The 23,632-nt window shown below is 37.1% G+C and overlaps 1 protein-coding gene across 12 annotated transcripts in view; it reads right to left on the reverse strand.

Moving 5' to 3' along the window:
* Positions 1-23,632, reverse strand: part of FUT8 (fucosyltransferase 8) — a 446,072-nt gene that overhangs the window by 335,091 nt on the left and 87,349 nt on the right. For 11 of the 12 annotated variants that reach the window (XM_072629586.1, XM_072629585.1, XM_072629576.1 and 8 more), the window contains one exon: positions 17,619-17,730. The exons of the other annotated variant lie outside the window; for it this stretch is intronic. The gene's annotated coding sequence lies outside the window, so the exon portion shown is untranslated. The remainder of the gene's footprint in view (positions 1-17,618; positions 17,731-23,632) is intronic. 12 annotated transcript variants of the gene reach the window in all.

Below are 23,632 nucleotides of genomic sequence, written 5' to 3' on the forward strand. Positions count from 1 at the left end.
ACATTTTCTCTGGCTGCCCGCCATGCCTAGAAGACTCTTACTACTTAAGTCTCAACAATATCTCTTCTTTTACTGGAAATCTTCCCCAACCCCTCTTAAATCGAGTGCCTTCCTTCTGTTAATTAGTTTCTATTTATCTTATACTTAGCTGGCTTTGTATATATTTGTTTGCATAGCCTCACACTTTAGATTATAAACTCTTTGAGGGCAGATACTATCTTCTGCCTCTTTTTGTATCTCCAGCACTGAGCACAGTGCCTGGCCAATAGCAGAAGCTTAATCAATGTTGATTTATTGATGGAAGACAGAAGAGAAGATGAGAAGTCAAAGAAGACATATCTGCCATATAAAGAACAAAGCTGATGACAGACAAAAGCAAAATTGCCCATTCCTGCTTGAAAAAAGAAGGAAAATCAGAAGATAACTCAACAACTGCTTTGTGCCAAAGTCAGACAACCTCTGCAGCTGCTATGAGAGCTATTGTGACTAAAAGACAGCATTGTAGCTGTTAGGAGGTCAAGGGTAAGAGCTGATTGGCTATCTGCATTGCTCTTTATCACCATCTTCAGTCTGAGAGCTAACTGAGGACAAACAAGCCCTGCAACTAATCTGGGAGCTGTTTTTGATTTGGAGGGTAAGCTCTTCAATTGCTGGGAGTTCATGGGAAAAAGCAGAATCTGGTTGTGTACAAAGTTTGAGCTTGTCTACTTTGCTCAGAAAGCAGTTTATGAAGCTTTAAAAGTTTCAGAACTCATTGAAGGTATGAGATTGAGAAAACTGAACACCCAAGGCTAAAAGCTGCTATTTCACTGGAATAATGCAATGCAGCTACTTTATTAAAAGAGGCTCAGAAAGTAGAGAAGATCCAGAAAAAAGAGCAAAGGGACACCTGGTTCATAACTTCCTAAAAGAAAACAATGACATCCATACCTGAAGTCTACAGAGTCATGAGTATGTGAATTTCTTCACTTGTGTTTCTATTAAGTATCTCTAAATGGGTGCCTAGTCTCCCACCACAGGCAGCTAACTGGTACAGTGGATACAGTACCAAGCCTAGAATTAGGAAAACTCATCTCTTTGAGTTCAAATCTGGCCTCAAGACACTAGCTGTGTGACTATGGGCAAGTCACTTAACCCTATTGGTCTCAATTTCCTCATCTGTAAAACGAGCTGGAGAAGGAAACGGCAAACCACTCCAGTATCTCTGCTAAAAAGAACCCAAATAGGGTCACAAAGAGACACGAAACAGTTCTCTCCAAATGACACTATATACATTGGTAGGAGAGTGGGAGAGGATTATGTGATGTTTTGATTACTCTTGCTTTGGATTTTTATTGCATATATGTCATGCTATGATTACTGCTTTTGCCTTCTCCTTTAGTTGCCACTGCTTTGTGTAAGTGGGAAGCACAATAAATAGTAGCTCAGGAACTTCAGTGGCAAGGTACAGGAGCATATCCTTCACACCAGGGTTACCCCAAGGATGTGGAAGTTGAACTGTAGCAGCATGGCAGTGGCCATGACTGGCCTCCCACCAAATGATGGCAGGGATGAATCAGCTCAGGAAAACGGGAAAAGATGGTTCGAGTGCCATGTTTGATGCCTACTCACAGGATACACTGCCAGCATTAGTGGGTCAGTGTAATGCCTATTATATATGAAGTTTTTACTTAGGAAAAAAATCAAGCAAAAGAAGACATCTCATGATGCAGAAGTATGATACTTCATATGGAATTTTACTCTGTACATAATAAAGTGAGCTTAAAACCTTTAAGGTATAGATAGCACGTTTACCAAATCTGCAGATAACACAAAGATGCAATATCTAAGAAAATAGGTGATGGAGTCAAAATCCAAAAGAATCTTGATATGCTAGAGCAATGGGCTGAATCTACTAAGAAAAAAATTCAACATGCAGTAAAAATAGTCTTATATTTCAGTTTAAAAAAGAAATTTCACAAGTTGACAGATACACAGAAGCAGTTCTGAAAGGAACTTGGGAGTTTTGGTGGACTGCAAGTTCATTATGAGTCAATAGCATGAAACTGCAACCCCCCAAAAAAAGTAGTGACATCTTAGACTGCATTAAAAAAGACCCATAACTTTCAGAAACAGGAAGGTGATAGTTACCCTGAACTCTGCTCTTTCCTACCACATTTGAAGTATTATGTTCATCTATGGAAGGCATTCTGAAGATGGAAAACATCCAGAAGAAGGCAACCAGGCTGGGGATGGTTCCTGAGCTCATGGTATAGGGATCAGATGAAGGAACTAGGCACACTTGGCCTGGAGAAGATTCACAGCGGACATGAAATTAGATATCAAATATCTTAAAAGACTGTCACATGAGGATGGCTCTATAGATTTGACATATTTGACCCCGGACAGGAAGAACCAGGAACAGCACTTGAAAATCACAAAGAGGAAAATTTTTTGCTCAATGTCAAGAAAAACTTCTTAATATTTGGAGCTGTCCAAACTACCTAGAGAAGTGGTAAGATCTTTTGTCATGTCTTCAAAAAATGAATATTAAGAAGAAAAATAAATTCACTTTTAAAAAAAGAAGTCTTCAAGAAAAGGCTAGACCACCACTTGTTCAACATATGACTTTTGTGTATGAACTGAATTAAATGGTTGTTGAGTTCCCTTTCAACCCTCAAAGTCTGTGAATCTGTAACATTCTCAAGGATATTTTTTAAACAAACAGATTGGCAAAGAGGGCTTTACTTGCTTTATAAAGATTCTTGGGGGTAGTTGTTTGATCTTGGCAAAATACTTTGAAGATGACCAAAGCAGCATTGCTAAATATGTTTGAAATAACTCTTACCTTTTAAGAAAAACAGGGGTTAATGAAGGGAGTTTTGAAATAGCTCAGGTCAAAGCTTTTAAGAAGTGGTGAAAAACTGACACCCAGAATGACAAAGAGATTAAGCAGAAGCTTAGTATGGTCTCCAACAGGACTGATCTTCTATTTAAGTGCCTTTCTCCTTGAATTCAGGTCCAGATCCATGTAGCTACAAAGATGCAGGTAGACCTTATAAGCAATCTGGTTATGCAGTAAGAGGACCAAACTGAAACCTCAAAATAATATAAAAGTTGGTAGCAGACAATTTCTTACACAAAATCTTAAATAATAATGCCAACTGACATCCCATTCTGGTGGCATTCTTTGAGTTTAACTCACCAAGTAAATAATTTTCATCAACCCTGACACAAAGCAGCTGTGAATCAATTAGCTAACTGATAACATCATAAAGTCTTCAAGCACTGATTCTAAACTCATACCCAAAGGAATAACTCTGTCTTGCAAGCAGCAATAGATCACATTTAATTAGCCCTGTGGGGAAAATATGAACTATCCCAGCAGGGAAAAAAGGGAGGAGAGAGGGAAATAGGGGAGAAAGTGATGCACACTATAAGCTAGTTTCTCATTCTATAGCTTACCAAGGGAGTCTCTGCACTTATTTCATACAACTGTATATAAATCTCATTTCAACTGGGACCTTCCTGCAGCAAAGCATTCCTTTTACTCCTAACTGATTTGCTAACCCACTCCCCACATGCTCCAAACCTTCTCTTCTCTCTACAGACATCCCATAGTACTTTCTCCACCTACACCAACTCTTTTCCAACAAGATAAAAGGCATTCACTGTGAGTTCCTAGTTCTTCATTTTACATCTCACAAACTCTTTAAATGTTCTTTGCTTTAAGTCTCATAAACACCTTTGCTAGTTCATCCTTCCCTACTCTCTCCTCCTTTACTCCAATCTGATGAAAGAGTGACCCTTCTACTTACCAAGGCCAAGCCCTCTACATGTGCCCTTGATCCCAACTCCTGCCTCCCACAATATTCTCATTCATTCTCTCCCTCTCTTGCTCTTACTCTCTCCCAAACTCATCACTCAAGCTAGCTTTCCAAAGTGATCTCTTAATTGACAAATATGGTGGTCTCTTCTTGATCTTCATCTTTCTCAACCTCTCTATAGCATCTGAAACTGCTAACTACCCCTCTCTACCTGCACACACTATCCTCTCTAGGTTGTTGTAACATTGCTGTCTGATCATTCCTCATCTCATTATCCTCTCTATACACTCTCAGATAGCTTCCCAACTTGCACTCTGGTCCACCCTCTAAATAGTGGCCAAAGTGATTTTCTTGAATTGCAGGTCTAACCAAATTATTCCCTTTATACTCCAGGACAAAATGAAAATTCTTCCGTTTAGCTCTTAAAGCCCTTAACTTTGTTATCTTTGGTTTTGTTTCCTGTCCCTCTTCAACATATACAACTTTTCTCAGTTATTTTATTTTACATATAATTATATCTGGTTTTGTGCAGACATGGGGAATGTATGTGTCTAATGGGTAGCTAGGTGGTACAACGGAGAGAGTGCCAGGCTTGGAGTCAAGAAGACTTCATGAATTCAAATCTGGCCTCAAATTCTTTATTAGCTGTGTGATCCTGGGCAAGTCACTTAATCTTGTTTGCTTCAATTTCCTCGTCTCTAACATCATCTGGAGAGAGAAATGGAAAACCGCTCCAGTATCTTTGCAAAAAAAAAAACAAAAAACAAAAAACAAAAAAACCAAAATGGATTCACAAAGATAACACAATTCAAAAATGACTGAACAACAAATATAATAGACCGTAAGCTCCGTGAGATCAGGCACTGTTTTTTGGTTGGGTTTTTTTTTTTATTCCCAAGACCTAGTATGATGTAGTAGGAAATTAATAAATGTGTTTAAATGAATTCTTATTATTTGGATTTTACATAGCTTTCCCACAACTGACCCTCTCCAAAAAGAAATGTGAAATGGCTCCAATAATACTGGAAGAAGTGAGTTTTTGCAAGACTTCAAAGACAGCCTCGGTCTGGACTTTTCAAGACAAGTCCATCACTTCTAAAACACCTCATGTCTGCAACAAGGAATACTTTATAAACAGCTATCATCAAAAAACTGACATGAACAATTAAAAATCAATCTTGTGGAAAGAGCAATCTTTTGGGAGTCAAAAGAAATTGCAGCTCGATTCCCAAGTGAGACACTTACTAGTTGTATAAGAATGTGGTAACACTTAATCATCTCTAGTTTCATGATCTGTAACATGGGCATCATAATAATGGCCACAGTACCTAGGTCACAAATTTGTTGTGAAGATCAAATGAGATGATGTCTGCAAAGCACTTTAACCAACCTAGAAGCTATCCATGTCCCTATTTAAAAAACAAGGGAAATTAACTCCATGGCCTGTAAGATCTTTTCCAGTACTAGATACATGCTCCAATGATTCAATAATAGGAATCAGAGTTATGTGTGATATACTTCTTTCTTTAAAAATTAAATTATTTAGAAAGAATTGTTTTCTCACAAAATGGAAAACACTAATTCAAAATATGTCAAGTTGATCTTGCAGAAGAAAACTGAGTCCCAAGTGAATGCCAATGGACAAATTTAGCAAAGATGTTTCACTAAAAATAGCTAACATTTACAAAGTATGTTACTCCCAACAACGCTGTGACATAGACAATGCAACTATAATCACCTCCATTTTACCTGTAAGGAAACTAAGGCTCAGACAGATTAAGTTGGCACACCATTTGTAAGAGGCAGAGGTGGGACTAGAACTCACTCCAAAATGAGCGTGCCTTCACTATATCATGCTGCCTTGCACTGAATAAAGCCTTTTACTGCTAATTAGTTGGAATTAAAACAAACATTCAGTGGAACAGCTTCTCCTGCACCCATTAGATTAGTGAGATTTCTAATGGGAAAAAGGACGGTCAATTCATTAAGCAACGGGCCTAGAGTCAACACGACTCATCTTCATGAGTTAATATCTAGCCGCAGACTCTTACTAGCTGTGTGTTCCTGGTCAACTCACTTAACCCTGTTTGCCTCAGTGTAAAATCAGGTGGAGAAGGAAACTGCAAACTACCAGCATCTTTGCTAAGAAAAACTCAAATGGGGTCCCAAAGAGTTGGACACAACTGAGCAACAACAAAATGAGAGGACGTAGGGGAATTCTTTAAGCTTCTATGTGATGATCAAAAAAATAGTAAGAATTTACTTGGAGTAAGAACTCCAAAGACTCCTAATTAGGGAATCAAAGAAGTTAATAGTTCTCAAATTTTAATCTTTTAAGTTTGGTTACTGCCTAATAAAATTATGATTCTCTGTGCTGTTTTAAAAAAAGAAAGAAAATTTGAGGACATTTTTTGCAAACCCAAGGAAATTTTACATCTATGTTCTAGTACATACATGTCAGAATCATGACATAACGGATAGAGAGTCAGTCTCAAAGTTACCAAGACCTGGGTTCAAGTGCCAGGTCTAACAAATACTAGTTGTGTGACTGCACAATTCATCTAATCTCTCAGTGCCACAGGCAAGTAAGACTAGAAACTGCAGAAAAGGTACCCATAATCTGCACAGATAAAATTCTTACAAGGAGCTCCCAAAAGCAACTGAAATAAAAGTTCCCCATCTAGTCCCATCCCCATCTATAGTATTAGTCCAAGGGTGGTAAAGCAGAAGAGCTTAATTTAGAACTCTATGAGCACTGAAAGAACAAAAGGCCCACATTCAGCTAAAAGAATGGTCTAAACTTAACTTCTGAATCAGGGGATCTCCAAGAAAAACACAATAATAGCAAAAGAACCTTTTAAAATTTCTGGACTTTTAGAGGTCACATTATTCTCACTGACATGGGTCACTAATTTAAAACATTTAGAAGAAAATATGGTAATATTATCTACCCACACATTACAGTGAAGTGTGGAAATATGATGAGAAAATGTGATCCAGGTCTCTTTTTAAAGCCATCATCATCATTAGCATACTTCACCTTGTTAAATTTAATATACGCTTTAAACTATTTTGTTCTTTGTGAGCTGAAATGCTTTTGTTGAGGATCACTACATTCATAAGAAAAAAAAAAATTAGTCTCTCTACCCAGTCCATTTAAATTTTCAAGTGAGATTACTCATCTTACTGCCATATTTATAATCCAGTATGCCTTCTGAAAACAAACATGCATATCTGGTGATTTAGTACCTCTGTCTACTTCTTATGCTCCAAAGGTTCACCATGACAACCATAATTAGTCTGATTTATTTTTAATTAAGGATTATATCCATGAGGACGTGGGAGAAAGGTCTGGAAAAAAAATAGTAGCTACATTCCAGTAAATGCTCTTGGGTTGACTGTCTGGGTGTCTATTGCATATGATGACTCCAAAACTGCAGTACTGGTAACTTCAGCCATTTTCACCAGGTATCTAGCATTTGGCACGCAATAGCTATTTAGTAAATGATTGATTACTCAAGAGACTCTGATTTACTTTGTACTTCTACTTACCACTAATTAAAAGGAATTCTGGATTTCAATCTTAAGAAAATTAAACAATAAAGAAAAGTGCAATGTCACTAATTTTATGAATGTCTACAACCTATTCAGCAGGTCCTGGAACATAGAAGACAATAATTTTCAGCATGATACAAAGTGGAAGTTAAATCTCAATGCCATAGTTTAAATCAACCAATATGCATTTCTAAAAAAGTTCAAACATGGTAGCCACTTAGCTAAGGCACCCAAGATACAAAGACAAAAGAGATAGAAAGACTAAAATCAAACAGGTCTTTGCATTCAAGAAGTTTACCTTCCATGAATAAACTCATAAGGGGAATTCAATCACCAAGTCACTCCTAGACAAGAACCTATAAGATTCTGGTCTGATGATATACATCTAAGAATTAACATTCTTGCTTAAGAATTCTCCAAGACAAGATCTAACAAGACAAAATGAAAGAGAAATATAAAGGCAATGAAATGATAGCTCTATTGTTCATCTAATTAGTTATTTTCTCTTTTAGAGTAATTGATGAGGGGCTACAGCAACAGCACATTTTTCTAACTTTAAATAAATTAATTGGCCTGAAGAATGTTACTCTTAAAAATAATCTAATCAAAACTGAAAATTATGTACAGCAAGTCAAACACAAGGATCAAGACTAATCCACTTAACATCTTCATTAATAAGATGACCCAGAGAACAAACAAAACATTATTTCAATCTATGGTGCTACTAAATTGAAGTCTACAAATATTAGAAAGCACAGAAATAATACAAAATATGCTGGGGAGGTAATAAAATAAGATAGAAAAATTAACTATAAACAGAGTATTCTACTCTCTGGCCTCATAGATTTTTTTAAGTGGTGAACAAAGGGTTTAAATGATTACAGTGTCAATTTGTAGATGTGAATGTAGACAATCAACACTGGCTCTGTCCAGGGCAAATATGTAAGAATCTGCTTTTATTTTCTTAAACCCACTAAATGATTACTTGTGAGAGACAGCAAAACTTAAGCTTCCACAATAAGTTATTGTTAATTGATGACATCATTGAGAATAAACACTTCTCAGCAAAATAAAAAGAACCTGTTTCAATCTTCCTTCTCATTCATATTCTATAAATACAATCATAATGACAAAGAATGTAACTTCCACCAGTCATCAAATCTAACATAAACCTCAAAGCAAGAATCCTCCTCCCAACTGGTGCAGTGTTACACAGATAATTATTAACAATGAACTCTGGGGGAGGAGAGGTAGGAAATGTATCCACAACATACTTTTAAGCTTAATTTGCTTGACTAAAATGTTCTCCCATCACTTTAAATCTAGGCAATCAAATCAACAAAACAATAAATCAAGCCTTGATTTCTCAGGCATAAATGCTCACACTGAAAATTTAACAATAGGCAAGCCAATTAAAGTTGGCTTCAGCATACCCCTGCAAATGGGTCATCCAGCCTCTCACCTGACCTCGGGAGAAAGGAAACTCAAACTCCTAGACAACACACTCTACTTTCGTATAGCCCTAATAGTCAGTGAGTTTTTCCTTCTCTCAAGCCAAGATAAGTCTTTCTCAATTTCCAACAATTGCCCCTAGTGTTGTCTTTTAATGCCAAGAAGAACAATATAACACCTCTTTTACATGATAACTATTTGAACTCTACTGTTACACTCTCCCTTCCTTACTTTCACTCTACTCCCAAGTCCTTCATCTTAAATATAAGTTTTTCCAATCGAACCTTATATGGCACAGTTTCTTGTCCCTTTAACCATCATATTTAACCTACTCTAGACATATTCAGCTTGTAAATTTTCTTCAAAAAAATGTGACTTGAGAAGACAGTAATCCAGATGTGGTCTCAAAGGCAGAGCATGAGTAAGCTGAAACATCTTTTCTGAGTTCATAAGGATTCTATAAAAGTAGCCTAAAATCACGTTTAGGCTGCCACATCACAACAATATGATAAGCCTAATGTAAGCTTGCAATCCACCAAACTAACAAGTACCTATCAAGAGTTGTTATCTGGACATGCTTTCCCATTATATCTGTGACTTTTTCAACCTTTGTGTAGGATTTTCCCTTTATCCCACCACATCACCCCAAACTGCCAAAATGCTCTTAGATTCCAATTCTATCATCTACCATACTAACTATACATCCAGTTTCGTGTCATCTGCAAGTGTCATAAGCTTCCTAACCTTGCCTTCGTGGAAAGAAATCACTAATAAAATAAGCTCAAGAAAAGACAAACTCTGTAGCATACAACTAGAGAAATGGAATCTGTCAGTCATGATCTGTTTCTTCCTTTAAAAATCTCTCTTGGAGAGATAACCCTAGTCCAGGCTTTCCTTAAACTTGGCCTCAAAACATTTATCTCCTTGTCTCTATTCATGCTCCCTATATAATGATGTAAAAATTCAAAAACAAAAACAAAACAAAACAAAAAAACAGCTTTGACCATGTCACCACAAAAGCCTGCAATGGCTTCTTCCTGTCTACCACATGAAATCTAGCTTGCATGGCCCTGCATAATTCATGATCATGAGTTCCAAACTAGAAGGCCAAATTTACTTCTCACTACATCCCTGACTTTTGACCTCCATTCCAGCTTTATCTATGTATTCACTGTCAACTTCCCCTCTCCCATCAACCAAACTATGCTGATGCTGTTTCCTCCCCCTTGAAATACTCTCCTCTCTACTTATCTACACAAATTCTAAGCAATACTTAAGTTCCATTTGCTCCATGAAGATTCTTGGACTATTATAATTCACAACAATATCCTTTTTGAACTCCTGATATAATTACAGTCAGTCTTTAAATTGTTTTATGCATCTTAGTTTTGTCTCCTCCATTAGATTATAAAGTTCCTAAGGGCAGGGATCATAAAACTTAAATATTCCACTAGAATTAGGATGCTAGTAGGCACATATTAGATACTTGATAAATACTTAAGGAATCATAAAACTGTACAGGACCTTGAAGATCATCTCTGCTAGTCCCCTCATTTTATAAATGTGGAAACTAAGAACAAGAGATTAAAAAAAAAGGTGGTTAGTGTTGAGGTTTAGAGATGCTGGAACCCCAAAATAGCAACAGGCAGGCCCTGCCTGAATGAATTTGATCCAAGCCTTCTTTTAGCCAAAAAATAAAGTTTACTAGAACGCTGTCTCAAAGTGGGAGTGATTCTAAAAATCTGCCATATTGGCCAGACTCTTAAGGATATCTAATCATTTATATGGCTGATGCAAGTGGGCCAGACTGATTCTGAGCACCTTAATGGAAGCCAAGAGGATGTTATATACAGAAAGAATGAGAAAGGGATCTAGGAGTGGCAAAGTAGTACCTGCTTCCTGATAGGGCCTCATCCTTATCCTCTTTGCTTTGGAAGATGTGCCCAGGTCCATGGCCTTGAAGATAATCACTGGACCAAGAACTTGGAAGCATCAAGCTGAGTTCAAGACAGCTTCATAGTTGTCTGACCTAATGGGACCTGAGAGGTCAGGCCCAAAAAGCACCTTCAAGGTACTTAGAGAAGGAGAACGACCCCAACTGTAGAGTGAGAAGGGGATAGGGACAGTCTTGGCTGGAGAAGAACTTGAGATAGGCAGTATTTCCAATCAGGGAACCAAAATGTTGAGGCTTAAGAGTGCTGGAACTGCAAAACAGAGATAGGCATGTCTTGCTCCGAGCCTTCTTTCAACCCAAGAAAAATAAGGCTTATTAAAGATCCTCTATATTGGCTAGACTCTTAAAACAACCTAAGCATTTGTATCACTAATGCAAGCAGGCTAGATTGAATCTGAGCACCTCAATGGAGGCCAAGATGGATCTTATATACAGAAAGATTGGGGGGGATCTAGGAGTGGTCAGTAGGCTGGGTGACCGGAAGTTAACAGAGCAGGGCCTGAAAGCCAGGGACCTGGACCATGTGGCCAAGGGAGAATGAGGTCTAGATAGGATCAAGGATGGGAAGTAGTCCAGGTTGATCGAGAAGGTAAGAGAATTAGGGGATTGCACACAGAACACAATGAAAGACCAGTTGAAAGGATTACTGGAATGGGTAGATGCTTCAGGAGAACACCAAAGATTTGACCCTGTAGGAGAAAGTTCAAGGAGAGTTGGGAGTTGGAGGGGGGGGAGTGGGGGGGGGGGGGGGCCAATGTTTCCAGAACCTGTACCCCATCGGTTGTTATTTAAATTTCAATTTTCTTAAAAAGGGGGTTAGTGAGCACAACCATGAATGACTAAAATTCAGTTCTCACTTGATTAACTGAGCCTCTCCCATTTAACCTCTAATCAGATGTTGGCCCCAAATACAACTAAGAACAAAACCTGAACAAGTTGTCTTGGTGGACAGCCACCTAAAATGCAATTCTTCCTTCCTAGCCCTTGTTCATCAAAAATGCCCTCTTACTTCTCCTTCTGACTGCTTATTTCCTGTGACTTCTATGCCACTAGACAAATGGCTCACTATTGAAAGGGAGTGAAACTATACATCCTATTAAGATAGAATTTTTCCTTCTTGCTCGCTAATTCTAAAAATACCTTCTTTTCTAAAATGTGGTTTATATTTACAATAGTTAGAGGGAGTTTTTGTGATGCAATTAGTGAAAGATGTTACATGGTGACAAAATGGAACAAAGAGGTGGGCTCCCCCTCAAAAAAAAATATGCATAATTTGAAATGTTTTCAGTTGAGTCACAACCTTTCAAAATACCTCACACAACAAATATCTAAAAACAAGACAGCCCCATTTAGAGATTCCTGGACGTCAGCTGAAGGCTCCTAATTTCCATCCTACCTTCTAGTAATCTATGACAGGGTACAGGCTCTGGAAACTCCCTTGAACTCTCCTTGAATCTTCTCATTTGATCTGACGTTCTCCTGAGGCTATAATCCCTTTCATTATCACTAAACCCAATTCTCCATTACCCTTAACCAAGCCCAGGTGGTCCTTGTTGCTTACTTCCAGATTGCCTCCAGCTACTTCCCACCCTTGATCCTAATCCTAGACTCAACCTCTAGTCACCCCACCTACTGGACACTCCATCAAGATCCTCCCTAGACCCCTCCTCCAATCACCCCAGATTATTTGACCAACCCTAGATCCCTCCCACAATCTTTCTGTATATAAACCCATCTTATTTCCATGAAAAGTATTCATTCAATTTGATCCACTTACATTAGTATTACAAATGTTCAGTCCGTAAGAGTCTGGTCAATATGGCAGATCTTTAATAAACCTTAAAATAAATTCAAATTCATTTGGGCACGACCCATCGTGTAGTCATTTCAGGGTCCCAGCATCCCTAAACCTCAACAGTCTATGCTTCATAATTTCTGCAGCCCTATTAGTTAGAAAACAAATTTTCAACATACAGCCCTGGAATTTCTAGATTATTTTCTAATCAGGTGACTCCTAAAACATAATCATTCCCTTTATATCTCAAAAAGCACTTTGTTTTACACCTTAGTGTACTTAATTTGTAATACTGTGTATTATAACTATTTGTGTTGCTGATTTTTTCCTCTATTAGACTATAGGCTCCATAAGAGCAAGGACTATATTTTGATTTTTATCTTCTTTCCTTTCCCCCACCCTAGCACCTTAAACAGTGCTATTTGAATAGGAACAGTTTAATAAATGATAAATGAACCTAATAACATCATAAAGAATGGGAACAGTATAGTAGAGAGCCAGCCTCAAAACCAGGAAGGCCTGTGAGAAAAATGATTATTAATAATAATGATCTGAGGACATTCAGAGTTCCCCCTTTTCTCCATCATTTCAAGACCTTAGTCTTTGAAGATTGAGCTTACTTTCTCTTCCATCTCACCCCATTCAACCATATGAGGAATCTCTAGTCTAATGTGATTGAATTCCATTCAGTCAAGTTTAGGAGAGGTTAGACCATCTTTTGTCTGAAATGCAGGAAGACTGGGTATAGAAATAGGGACCTGATGTCACTCTCAGCCCCTAAATGGAGTAAACCCACTTTTCTTTATAAAATCTGCCCTTCATTAATTGTTAGCCTATCAGAACTGACTGACAACCTAGGGAACACCTACTCTGTTCTTAGAAGGTCATAAAAACAGCCACCATGAGGGTCTTTGGTCTAAGAGAGAGAAGGTCAAATGACCATTCATTTATTAAAATGTTGGCATTATTAATAAAATAATTAAATTATCCAGAAATTATTTCTCAAACTTTTTTAAACATCACACCTGGGTTCAGGTACCACTTCTGACATATATTGGCTTCGTAATCCCAGGCAAATCACTCAACCTCTCAAAGTTCCAGGAAGCTGAGACCATTGTACTGCAGAGATGCTGACCTGTAGCTGTAGAGGGAGTTTTCTCACCTTTGATTTCCCCACACCCACAAAATCCCAAAACCAGTCACTATCCTGATCTCTGACATCATAGTATCAATACATATATAATGTTTTCTCATGTGATTCTAACATTACTTTAAGCTACTACTGTCTTAAATTTAAACTAAACTTAAGATCAACATTTTAAAATTTTTATTGACATCTGTTGCTTTTTATAGCACCTCCATTTCTCTGAGCCCCTTCCACATAGTCTTCTAACCAAGAATACAGAGGATAAAAACGTCAAAAGGTCAATAAACTAATATTTCAACCAAGACTGACAATATATGTAGTATTCCACACCAATAATCCTCTACACTTCTACAAAAAAAGGGAGATACATTCTCATATTTTTGCTTCAAGGCCCAACATGGCCATTATAATTTCTTAACATTTGGCTTAGACAGTTTTTCTTTCCATTTACATTGCTATTTTCATTGTTTACATAGTTTTCCTGGTTCTGCTTACTTCACAGTGCGCCAGTTCATAAGTCTTTCCATTTTTCTTATATCATCTTTCTTCCATTTCTTATTTATTACACAAGTAATATCCCGCATTCCTTAAAACACAATAATATGCCACTACATTTGTGAACCACAGATTTTTAGTCACTCCTCCATCAATAAGTATATATTTTGTTTCTAGTTCTTTGCTATTTCAGAATAAGCTCCTATAAATACATGGTATAAATGGGACCTTACTTTTTAATTACTGAATTCTTTGGGGTATAGTCCTTGCTTGAATACTCTGGTCAAAGCACATGCATTGTCTTCATTTCCTGCCCTCTCATTTAATTAGGTTCTCTACAAACATCCTCCTATCCTCTGCTCTCCAAAAAAACTAAAAGATTTTTTAATTAATGTTTTATTGAAAACTTAATATTGAACATCAGTACAACCACCTAACAATGTTTGGTGAAGTTTATTTAATTCAAATGAATTCTACACTTTTTTCATAGTATTTTTCAGTGTCTATTACTACTCACTAACCCACTCTCTCCTCCCTTTCCCCAGAGTAGATACTTCTTTATAACAAATATATAGGCATATAAATGTAATTAGACAAAACTATCTAATAAATACTGTGGCTAATCCTAAAAATGCATGTCTGTTTCTGTTTCTCTATTCTGCTACCTCTGTAAAAAAGGGGCACTCATTAAATTGTTGAGACCCGACCCCTTCATCCTAGATGTCTTCAGTTTCTACCCTTGCCATCTTTGGTGCTCAAAGAACTCTGACTTCCTCAGAAAACTAAATGTCTACCCACTGTCTCTGGAGTTAGGTGTTCCATCCAAGTTGCCTACCATAATAGGACAAACAGAAAAGTAGAATCCTTACACAAACAGTCCCTTTGCCACTATTACCCAAAGATACTATCCATCTGGTTCAGATCTTGTTACAGCCCTCTATCAACCTCCAATATATATTCCCTCCTTCCTCAAGGATAAACATATTTTTAAAAACTATTTATGGTAGTAAAGTTCTTACCAAAATGTTACAAACTGTTAAAAAGTAGACATTTTACTACAAATAATCTTAAAAATTAACAAATCCAAAAAAAAATAAATTATTCAAGTTATCCACTCAACCTCAGAAAATTCTGTCTTCAGAATCATGAATATATTCTGTATCTATTTTAATACTAAATATCACTAAGAGAGAACTTATTTGTAAGATGAGCAATTCTAACTTCATCTCCATACCAAAGACAAGCAATAGGTCCAGGATGAAGAGAGTACAGTTTAGTGGAAAACAGTCCTTACTGATCTGAGAGTTCAGATTCCTGGGTTTTAAGACCAACTTGGCCACTAACTATGTCAGCTTGATAAATTTACCATACCACATCTGGGCTTCAGTTTTTCCCTCAGTAAAATGTAAGAATCACACCAAATAATCTCTAATTCTTCACCCAGCTCCAAAAATCTGTGGTAACAATACCTGTCTATCCAATTTTGTTGCATTTCATTTGATATAACTCAGAAGCTTTCTGAAAATCTAAAGCTTAATATTAATTTTGCTAACTTTTGGGACAATTCTGTTCCAAGATGCCTTTCCTAGTTTCCAGGGTGGTCCAAGTAGTAGAGTTCATTCATTCATTTAAGAGACATTTGCTAAATACATGCTGTGGATAGAATACTTTATTAGGTTCTTTTGAGAATACCAAAGTATGGTCTTATCATAAAGCTTTTTAAGGAATTACATGCATGCAACTACTGTAGAACCTTAGTATTTTCTTTGGTAAGCAGAATTCATATTTCCACATTCTAAACTGTTAATGCTTTCTCAAGGAAATTGCTTCTGGCTATATTGTTTATGTTGGAAAGTTGGAAAAAATACAAGTGACTTTCAGAAAATATATGCAACCAAGTCTATATAATCTTAAAAAACTTAAAACTATGATGAATTCATAACATTCAGCATGTACATCAGTGTCATGGGTATCTGTCCATGAAAAATGGTTATGGCTCCTTCAGGAATATTTTTCAAATTTCTTTACTCTGATTCAAATGCTTTATTTCAGAAGTTACTCTTTAGACTTAAATGAATTCATGCTACTTATCTACAGAAATACTTTTGAGAATGGTATAGTAGAAATAAAAACATTTAGAAACAATTTGGCAGGGCAAAGTTAAAGTTCTATATCTTGTTTTTTCACTCTGATATCTAAACCAAAGGCTTTTTTGAATATAACATACCTCAAAAGCATTTTGTTACAGTAGTAAGTGAAAAACTAGGTGGGTCCCTTAAAAAAACACCCAAATGTTTTCTCGAAGCTTCCTTTTTAGACCACAATTTCCTCCAAGAAAGAGGGACACTGTAATTTTCACTCCAAATAGTCGATTCTAAAATCTTAATCTTTCTCCACCCCCAAATCCATGCTCATTTAAAATTTAAGCGCTTTGTGAAGGTAACAGATTCTCACTATTTGCACCACTTTATAAAACACTAGATAATAGAAGCTACCAGTGTCAAAAAGCACAAATTAATCTGTACATTTCAGGTTTCTCTTTGAACTCAGCAGATTTATCTAGTAAAAAAAAAAATAATTAAAGCACTTAAACCAATTTTACTTCTGCACAAATGATACTGCACTTAATCTCTTAATATTGTAATTACCAAAAATTTTGTAGTCTTGCCACACTCCAGAAATCTGCATGTTTTTAAAGTGTTTCAAGATCAATTTTCTAATAAAAAAAAAGCATATGCCTTTTATTATCAGAAAACTGATTCAGAAATATCAGGAAATTAATCAGAAAAAAATGGCTATGTCACTGAGATCTCAAGTTAAACAAACCTTTTAACTTGAGAACACAAAACAACTTCTTTCAATTCTAGAAGAGGAAAGAGTAACCATATTTCCAAATATACAAACTGCACTGTGAACAAACACGATACTCAAAACCTGAAAAAAAATTCAACTGTTAAAAATGTCAAGTCTTTGATAGACTTAGCTTAGTTGGTTTACTTTCAATACAAAGTGTAGAATGGATAGATACAGTCAAAGGCATTAAGTATGCTGGCTACTCATGCATATCCATAATATAATTTTAAAGAAGCATAAATACACTGTGAAAAAAAAAAACAGTCTGGGGTACAAGTCCTGTTCAGAAATCATTTTAATTGTGTTAGAAGATTTTGTCCATGTCAAAAAGAAGACATGACTATAGCATGTAGTCAGTAACACATGCTTATTAACTTACAGTAATTCAACAAAACAAAAACAAAAGCAGTGTAACTTGAGTCATTCAGCTTTAGCAGACATATGTACGTATATATGTACACACACATACACATACACACACAAACGCCATGGCATAACCATGATTAGCCATCTTTCAACCTCACAGAATTTCAAAAGAAAAAAGCCCCAAAATATACTAACCTGGATTTGTTTAGCTAATTAGCAGAGATGATGAAAAATTTGATTATTTGCCTCAGGAGCAGATACCATCAAAAGCATGGGTGCCCTCTTCAGACTTAAGCAAAGCAGTGATCTGGAAGAAAAATACCAAAATTCAATCCTCTCCACATTTCAATTACTTTTGTTTTGTGCTTAATGAAAACCCAGTCTTATTTCCTTATTATTTCTGCTGAAGTGCCCAGTAAATCTTTATCATAACAATCTGAGGGCAACTTTACTACCTTGACACAAGATGTGCTTTTCTACCCAGAGTTTTTTTTTTTCCCATCTCCTAGCAAAGAAAGGGCCTTCATCTACCATATCACCTTCAAAGATTACTATCCTGTACCACTGTGCTGCACAGGCCAAATGAAGGTCTCTAAAACTTCTTTTAAAAAAACACTAAATCCCTTTGTTTCCTCTACCTTTGCTTTTCTATTGTAATTTTCTTTCCTTAATTGCTCAGAACTGAGATCTTACCTTCTCACCCAGAGAAACAATCCATCATTATGAACCTTTAACTCTTACCATGTAGTCATATTTTAGTAGACCTTTGCAGGGCACTGACTGTGACAACCTTTACCCTGTACAGCTGAATAAACTGGCTCTAAGTGACCACATTATCCCATGAACTCTCTGACTTAAAAGGCCTGAAACATCTGGCAAAATAAGTCATCTGAAAAGCTTCAACATAATGTTATAATTGCTTCATAATACAAGAAGTCAATAAAAATGTCTAAAGGCACTATATAATCAGACCCAGTGAAAACTCCATGATGGTGACTCCATGGCGCTAGAAGGTAGAAACTATTTCTAATGGCCCAAAAATGGTCCATTAAAATAAATATGACACTTTAGAGAATATTAATTGCAACAAATTCCTTTTCCTAAAGTAAAACTTAGTGCAAAAGTTTTGGAGTTGTTTTTTTCTTTAAGAAATAAAGATGAGTTTATGGACCAAGAAATGCAGAAGGCCAAATGATCTCTCAAATCTGTGCTTATGGGATTGTAAATCAAAAGAAAAAAAATCCTTTTCCTGCCCATGAACTGCTATTAGAAGTAAACTTCTCCAGCTGTTTGGTCAAACACATTCACAATCACCTAGGCACTAATTTTCAAGGTTTTTTGATCACGAACCTTCTCTCAATAAAAAATTTGAACATGTATCCCCAACATACGTATATTTACTTATTTATAAATTATATCTATGTACTACAGCTCTAATAATTACTGTGTGCACTGTGGAATTTTAAAAGGATGAAGTAAATATGAAATAGTACTCGAGTCAATAGGGAGCCATTGGAGTTGGAGCAGGGAACTTACAAGGGCAGACATACCATTCTAGAAAATTCATTTTGGCAACTGGAAAGAGGATAAATTGGAGAAACAGGAGACTTGAAATAGGAAAATTAATTAGGAGTCTATTGCAATAGTCCAGGCAGGAAGTAATAAGGGCCTGAACTGCTGTTCATCCTTCATCATTCAAGAGGACCAGTAGCATCAAAAGCATAATGTCTTGGCTTGCATATGAATTGGATTTAAGTGAGGCAGAGCAGCACAAAGATATCAGCCTCACGCTTTTCTTTACAATCATCAGAATCCAGTAGCAAGACAAGTCAAGACAATTGGCAATGGTTCAGTAGGGCCTGAACTAGGGTGGAGGCTGTATGAGGTAGAAAGAAAACAATAGAGGTTAAAAAGGTTATAGAGGGAGAAATGACAAGATTTGGATAGTGACTAGATATGTGGGTTGAAGGAAGGTAAGAAGTCAAGAATAATAACAAGACTGAAAATAAGAGTGATGACCAACAGAAATAGGCAAGTTTGTTAGAAGAGTATTTAAGAAGGAAAATGATGTATTCTCCTTTGGAAATGTTGAGTTTGAAATGCCAAAAGATATCTACTTTCAAAATTTCTAATTGGAAGTTGGTGATGTGAGACTGAAATTAAGGAGAGAGATTGGAGCTATATGAGAATTAAACCAATGAAGCCTTATGACATCATCAAGTGAAAAAGCATTCAACAAGAAAAGAGGGCCTATGATGTAGTCCTGGGGTATAATCACAGTTAAGAGACAAGAGTCCATCCAAGAAAACTCAGAAAGAAATGCCAGATAAGTGGGGGGGAAACCAAGACAGAAGAAATACCATGAAAAACTTGCAGAGACTATATCCACAGGAGAGAATGATAAATAGGGTCAAAATGCCTCCAAGAGATCAAGAAGAATGAAATCTAAAAAAGGGTCCTTAAACATGTCAATTAAAAGATTACTGGTGATTTAAGAAAGAATAGTTTCAGCTGAATGATGAGTTTGAAAGCCAGAACTCAAGTGGTTGAGATATGAATGAAAGAAGAGTAAGCAGAAACAGGCAGTACAGAGTTTTTTCTAGGAGTTTGGCTGAAAGACAGCTATAGGAAGATAATCTGAGGGAAGATAGAGCCAGGTGAAGGTTTTTGGTTCAATTCAGCCATTATTTATCATGGGGTAGGCCCTGAGGGACATAAAATGTTGAGTGAATACGTAGTCCCAACTAAGGAATATAACATGTGCAAAGGTTCCAAATCCAGGTCTGCTCCTTAATATTTCTCTATGACCTAGAACAAGTCACCTCACCTCTAAGCCTAAATTTCTTCATCTGAAAATAAGAGATGGACACTAGATGATCTTTAAATTCCTTTCCAACTCTAAAATTATGATCATATAATGAAATGATACATAATACAAAATAATAAATGCATCATCAATTTCGAAGGATGAAAGCCTATTACTGCCTGGGAGAATGACAAAAGCTTCATAGAAGAGATGGAACTTGAGTTGGCCAACAGAACTCAAAGTATTAGCTACTGCTGAAATTACCACAGCAACAGAGGAGAGATGGAAAAAAGGTAGCAGTTGGCAAAGAATGGTTGGTGTACATTCCAATATGACTGACATCTAGAGAGAGAAAAAGGGGTGACAGAGCCAAGATGACAAAGTAGAAAGATGCACATACTCTAGCTCTTCTCCCACAGCCCATTAAACCCCTGTAAAGAAAGACTCTCAACAAATTCTAGAGCATCAGAAGCCACAGAACAATGGAGTGGAGATTCCCAGCTCAGGGTAACCTGGAAAGCCAACAGGAAAGGTCTGTCCCATTGGACACAGAGAAAAGCCCAGCCCAGCCACGGCCACATGGCACCCAGAGGAGTAGGATCAGAGCAGAGTGGAATCCTCAGCAGCAGCAGAGGTTTGCAGATCCCTCAACCCACAGGTGCTAAAGGCAGCTTCAAAGGTCAGTGGGAGGGCTTTTTCACCTCCATGACAAGAGAGCAGGGTCCTCCCCTAGCCCCTGCCCCAGGCAACAGGCCTGCATGGCTGTGGCTTTGGCAGGCAGTAACCCAAGTACCCATTCTTCCATTGTTGGAGGGCTCAGTTTAAAGCCCTTGGGGGAAGTGAGCAGCTGATCTGCACCTCATCCCTGAGTGGCAGCCCTGCCCCCTGTAAAGCCCCTGGAGGAATTGAAGAGCTGATCTGAATCTCAGCCTCAAGCTCGGCCAGGGAGTAAACTCCTGTCCCTTGACTATGCCACCTTGGAGGAACTGAGATCTCACAGGTCCCCAGAGTATACCCTACTCTTGACAAAGGACCCAAAAGTCAAGTAACTGGTTAGGAAAATGCCCAAAAAAGGAGAAAAAAAATAATACTAATAGAAGGTTACTTTCTTGGTAAACAGGTATTCTCTACCATCCTTTCAGAAGAGGAAGAACAATGTTTACCATCAGGGGAAGACATAAAAGTCAAGGCTTCTGCATCAAAAACTTCCAAAATAAATATGCAATGGTCTCAGGCTATGGAAGAGCTCAAAAAAGGATTCTGAAAATCAAGTAAGAGAGGTGGAAGAAAAATGGGAAGAGAAATGAGAGTGATGCAAAAAAATCATGAAAAGCAGGTCAACAACTTGCTAAAGGAGACCCCAAAAAATGCTGAAGAAAATAACACCTTTAAAAATAGGCTAACTCAACTGGCAAAAGAGGTCCAAAAAGTCAATGAGGAGAAGAAAGCTTCAAAAAGCAGAATTAGCCAGATGGAAAAGGAGGTCCAAAAGCACACTGAAGAAAATAGTTCTTCAAAAATTAGAATGGAACAGATGGAAACTAATGACTTTATGAGAAGCCAAGAAAATACAAAACAAAACCAATAGAGAAGAAAAAAAAGGCCTTGTATGAAAGATTCTAACATGTATGCCAGAAACTTCTCAGCCCTCCTGAGTTGTTTTAGGTCTGCCATTTCCTGGTTCCAAGCAAATCATGTTAGGCATTATCTATACCAAGGATAACTATTATAAAAAAATTTCTTTAAAGAAATAAAAAATGAAATCTTCCATCTGCAAAATAGAACTTATGGGGACAGAATGGTTCAAGGGGTAGGGAATTTAATGACTAATAAACTCTACATCTCTACATACAGTCCTGCAAAGTGGATGCTGTATAATTACATTTCACAATTGAGAAAACTGGGGATTTGCTTAGGGTCACACAGATAGTGTCTCAGGGAAGATTCATATTCATGTCTTCCTGATTCCAAAGCCAATACTCTATTCATTGTACCACCCAGCTGCCTAGTTTCTCTTTTACAAACAAAAAGCTGTTATTTCTGGCAACTTAGCAGTAAATCACCTTTTAGAGATATCATCCAGAAAACAAGGAAGAATAAAAAAAAACCTTTAAATTTTAAGTAGCAAAATCTAGATTGGTATATGATATGCATGCTGATCAACTTGAGTTCAGAAGAATCTTGTCTCCTCTGCACAGTGTCTGGTACCTATCAGGTACTGAATAAATGTTTCAGGAAATCAAAAATAAAAATGATTTAGGAATCATGGGTTCTAGTCCTACCTCTGCCACTAATTACTTAAATGGTCTTACGTAAATCAGACACTTCATTCCTCTGAATCTCTCATTTGTGAAGAAACTTAGACTAGATAATCTTTAGAGGTTCTTTCAGCTTTAAGAGTTACTTTACTGGACAATATTTTTATGTCACTATTTATGCCTTTATTCACTGCTAATTTTGGTAACTAAATTTGGTAACTAAAACTAAAACTCATCTTGTAAGTCCAACTTAGCTAGTAATAATATTCTTTAGTAGGTAAGAGTTTTTTATTCAAACTAAATATGAAAGGTAAGGGAAGTTGCTCTGACTGAAAAAATTCTGCCCTAACCCATATTTTACTTTAGATGGCAGGTTTTGGGATTCAGCAAAAGCAAAAGTTAATGCACCTTTAATCTAACCTGAAAATCCGCTTTACTCTCAATCTGAAATGAGTAGCCACACAGAAATATTTTCAGTCCTGCTACTATATAATCATTTTACAATGGCTAATGGGTGAGGGAAAAGTCTCCAATTCACGATATACAGCCAATCCCAGCTCATTTTTCACATTCCATCCAGTCATCCAACAAGAAAACTAGTTATACCCCAATGCTGGTATCTTGCATTCTGTCTGGTGTTATCACCCTCATGCCCACCAGAAATACTGATCTTTTATATACAGACCATGGTCTGCCACTGCAGTCAATCCATTCAGTTTTGACACTTCAACCTAAGTGCTATCTCAATTGCTGGGGAAACTGCCATAACCTATTATACCTAGCAGGTCCCAGGCCACAGTTCACAATCCACTGAGCCATCCACCAGGAACCAGGGGCCTTCTGAGGAAGGGATTTAACCATCAGCCCTGCCATAGGCAATAGCTTCTCTTTCCCATTCCCTTTCTGCCCTTAAGGTCCATTCACAATCTCAGGGACTTCCCACTGCAAAAACCAAAACTCCTTTCCATGGCCCCCACTCCCCTTTGCATATAATATCTCTCATGAAGAATATAAGCTTCTTGAGGGTAAAGACTATCTTACTTTTATATCTGTATTCCTAGGAGAGTAGTACCTAGCACATAACACAAATTAATAAATGCTCCATTCAATAGGTGTCACTGGTACTATCTTTGGGAGACAACATT

Source organism: Notamacropus eugenii, chromosome 1 (assembly GCF_028372415.1).
Source record: "Notamacropus eugenii isolate mMacEug1 chromosome 1, mMacEug1.pri_v2, whole genome shotgun sequence".
Taxonomy (NCBI): Eukaryota; Metazoa; Chordata; class Mammalia; order Diprotodontia; family Macropodidae; genus Notamacropus; species Notamacropus eugenii.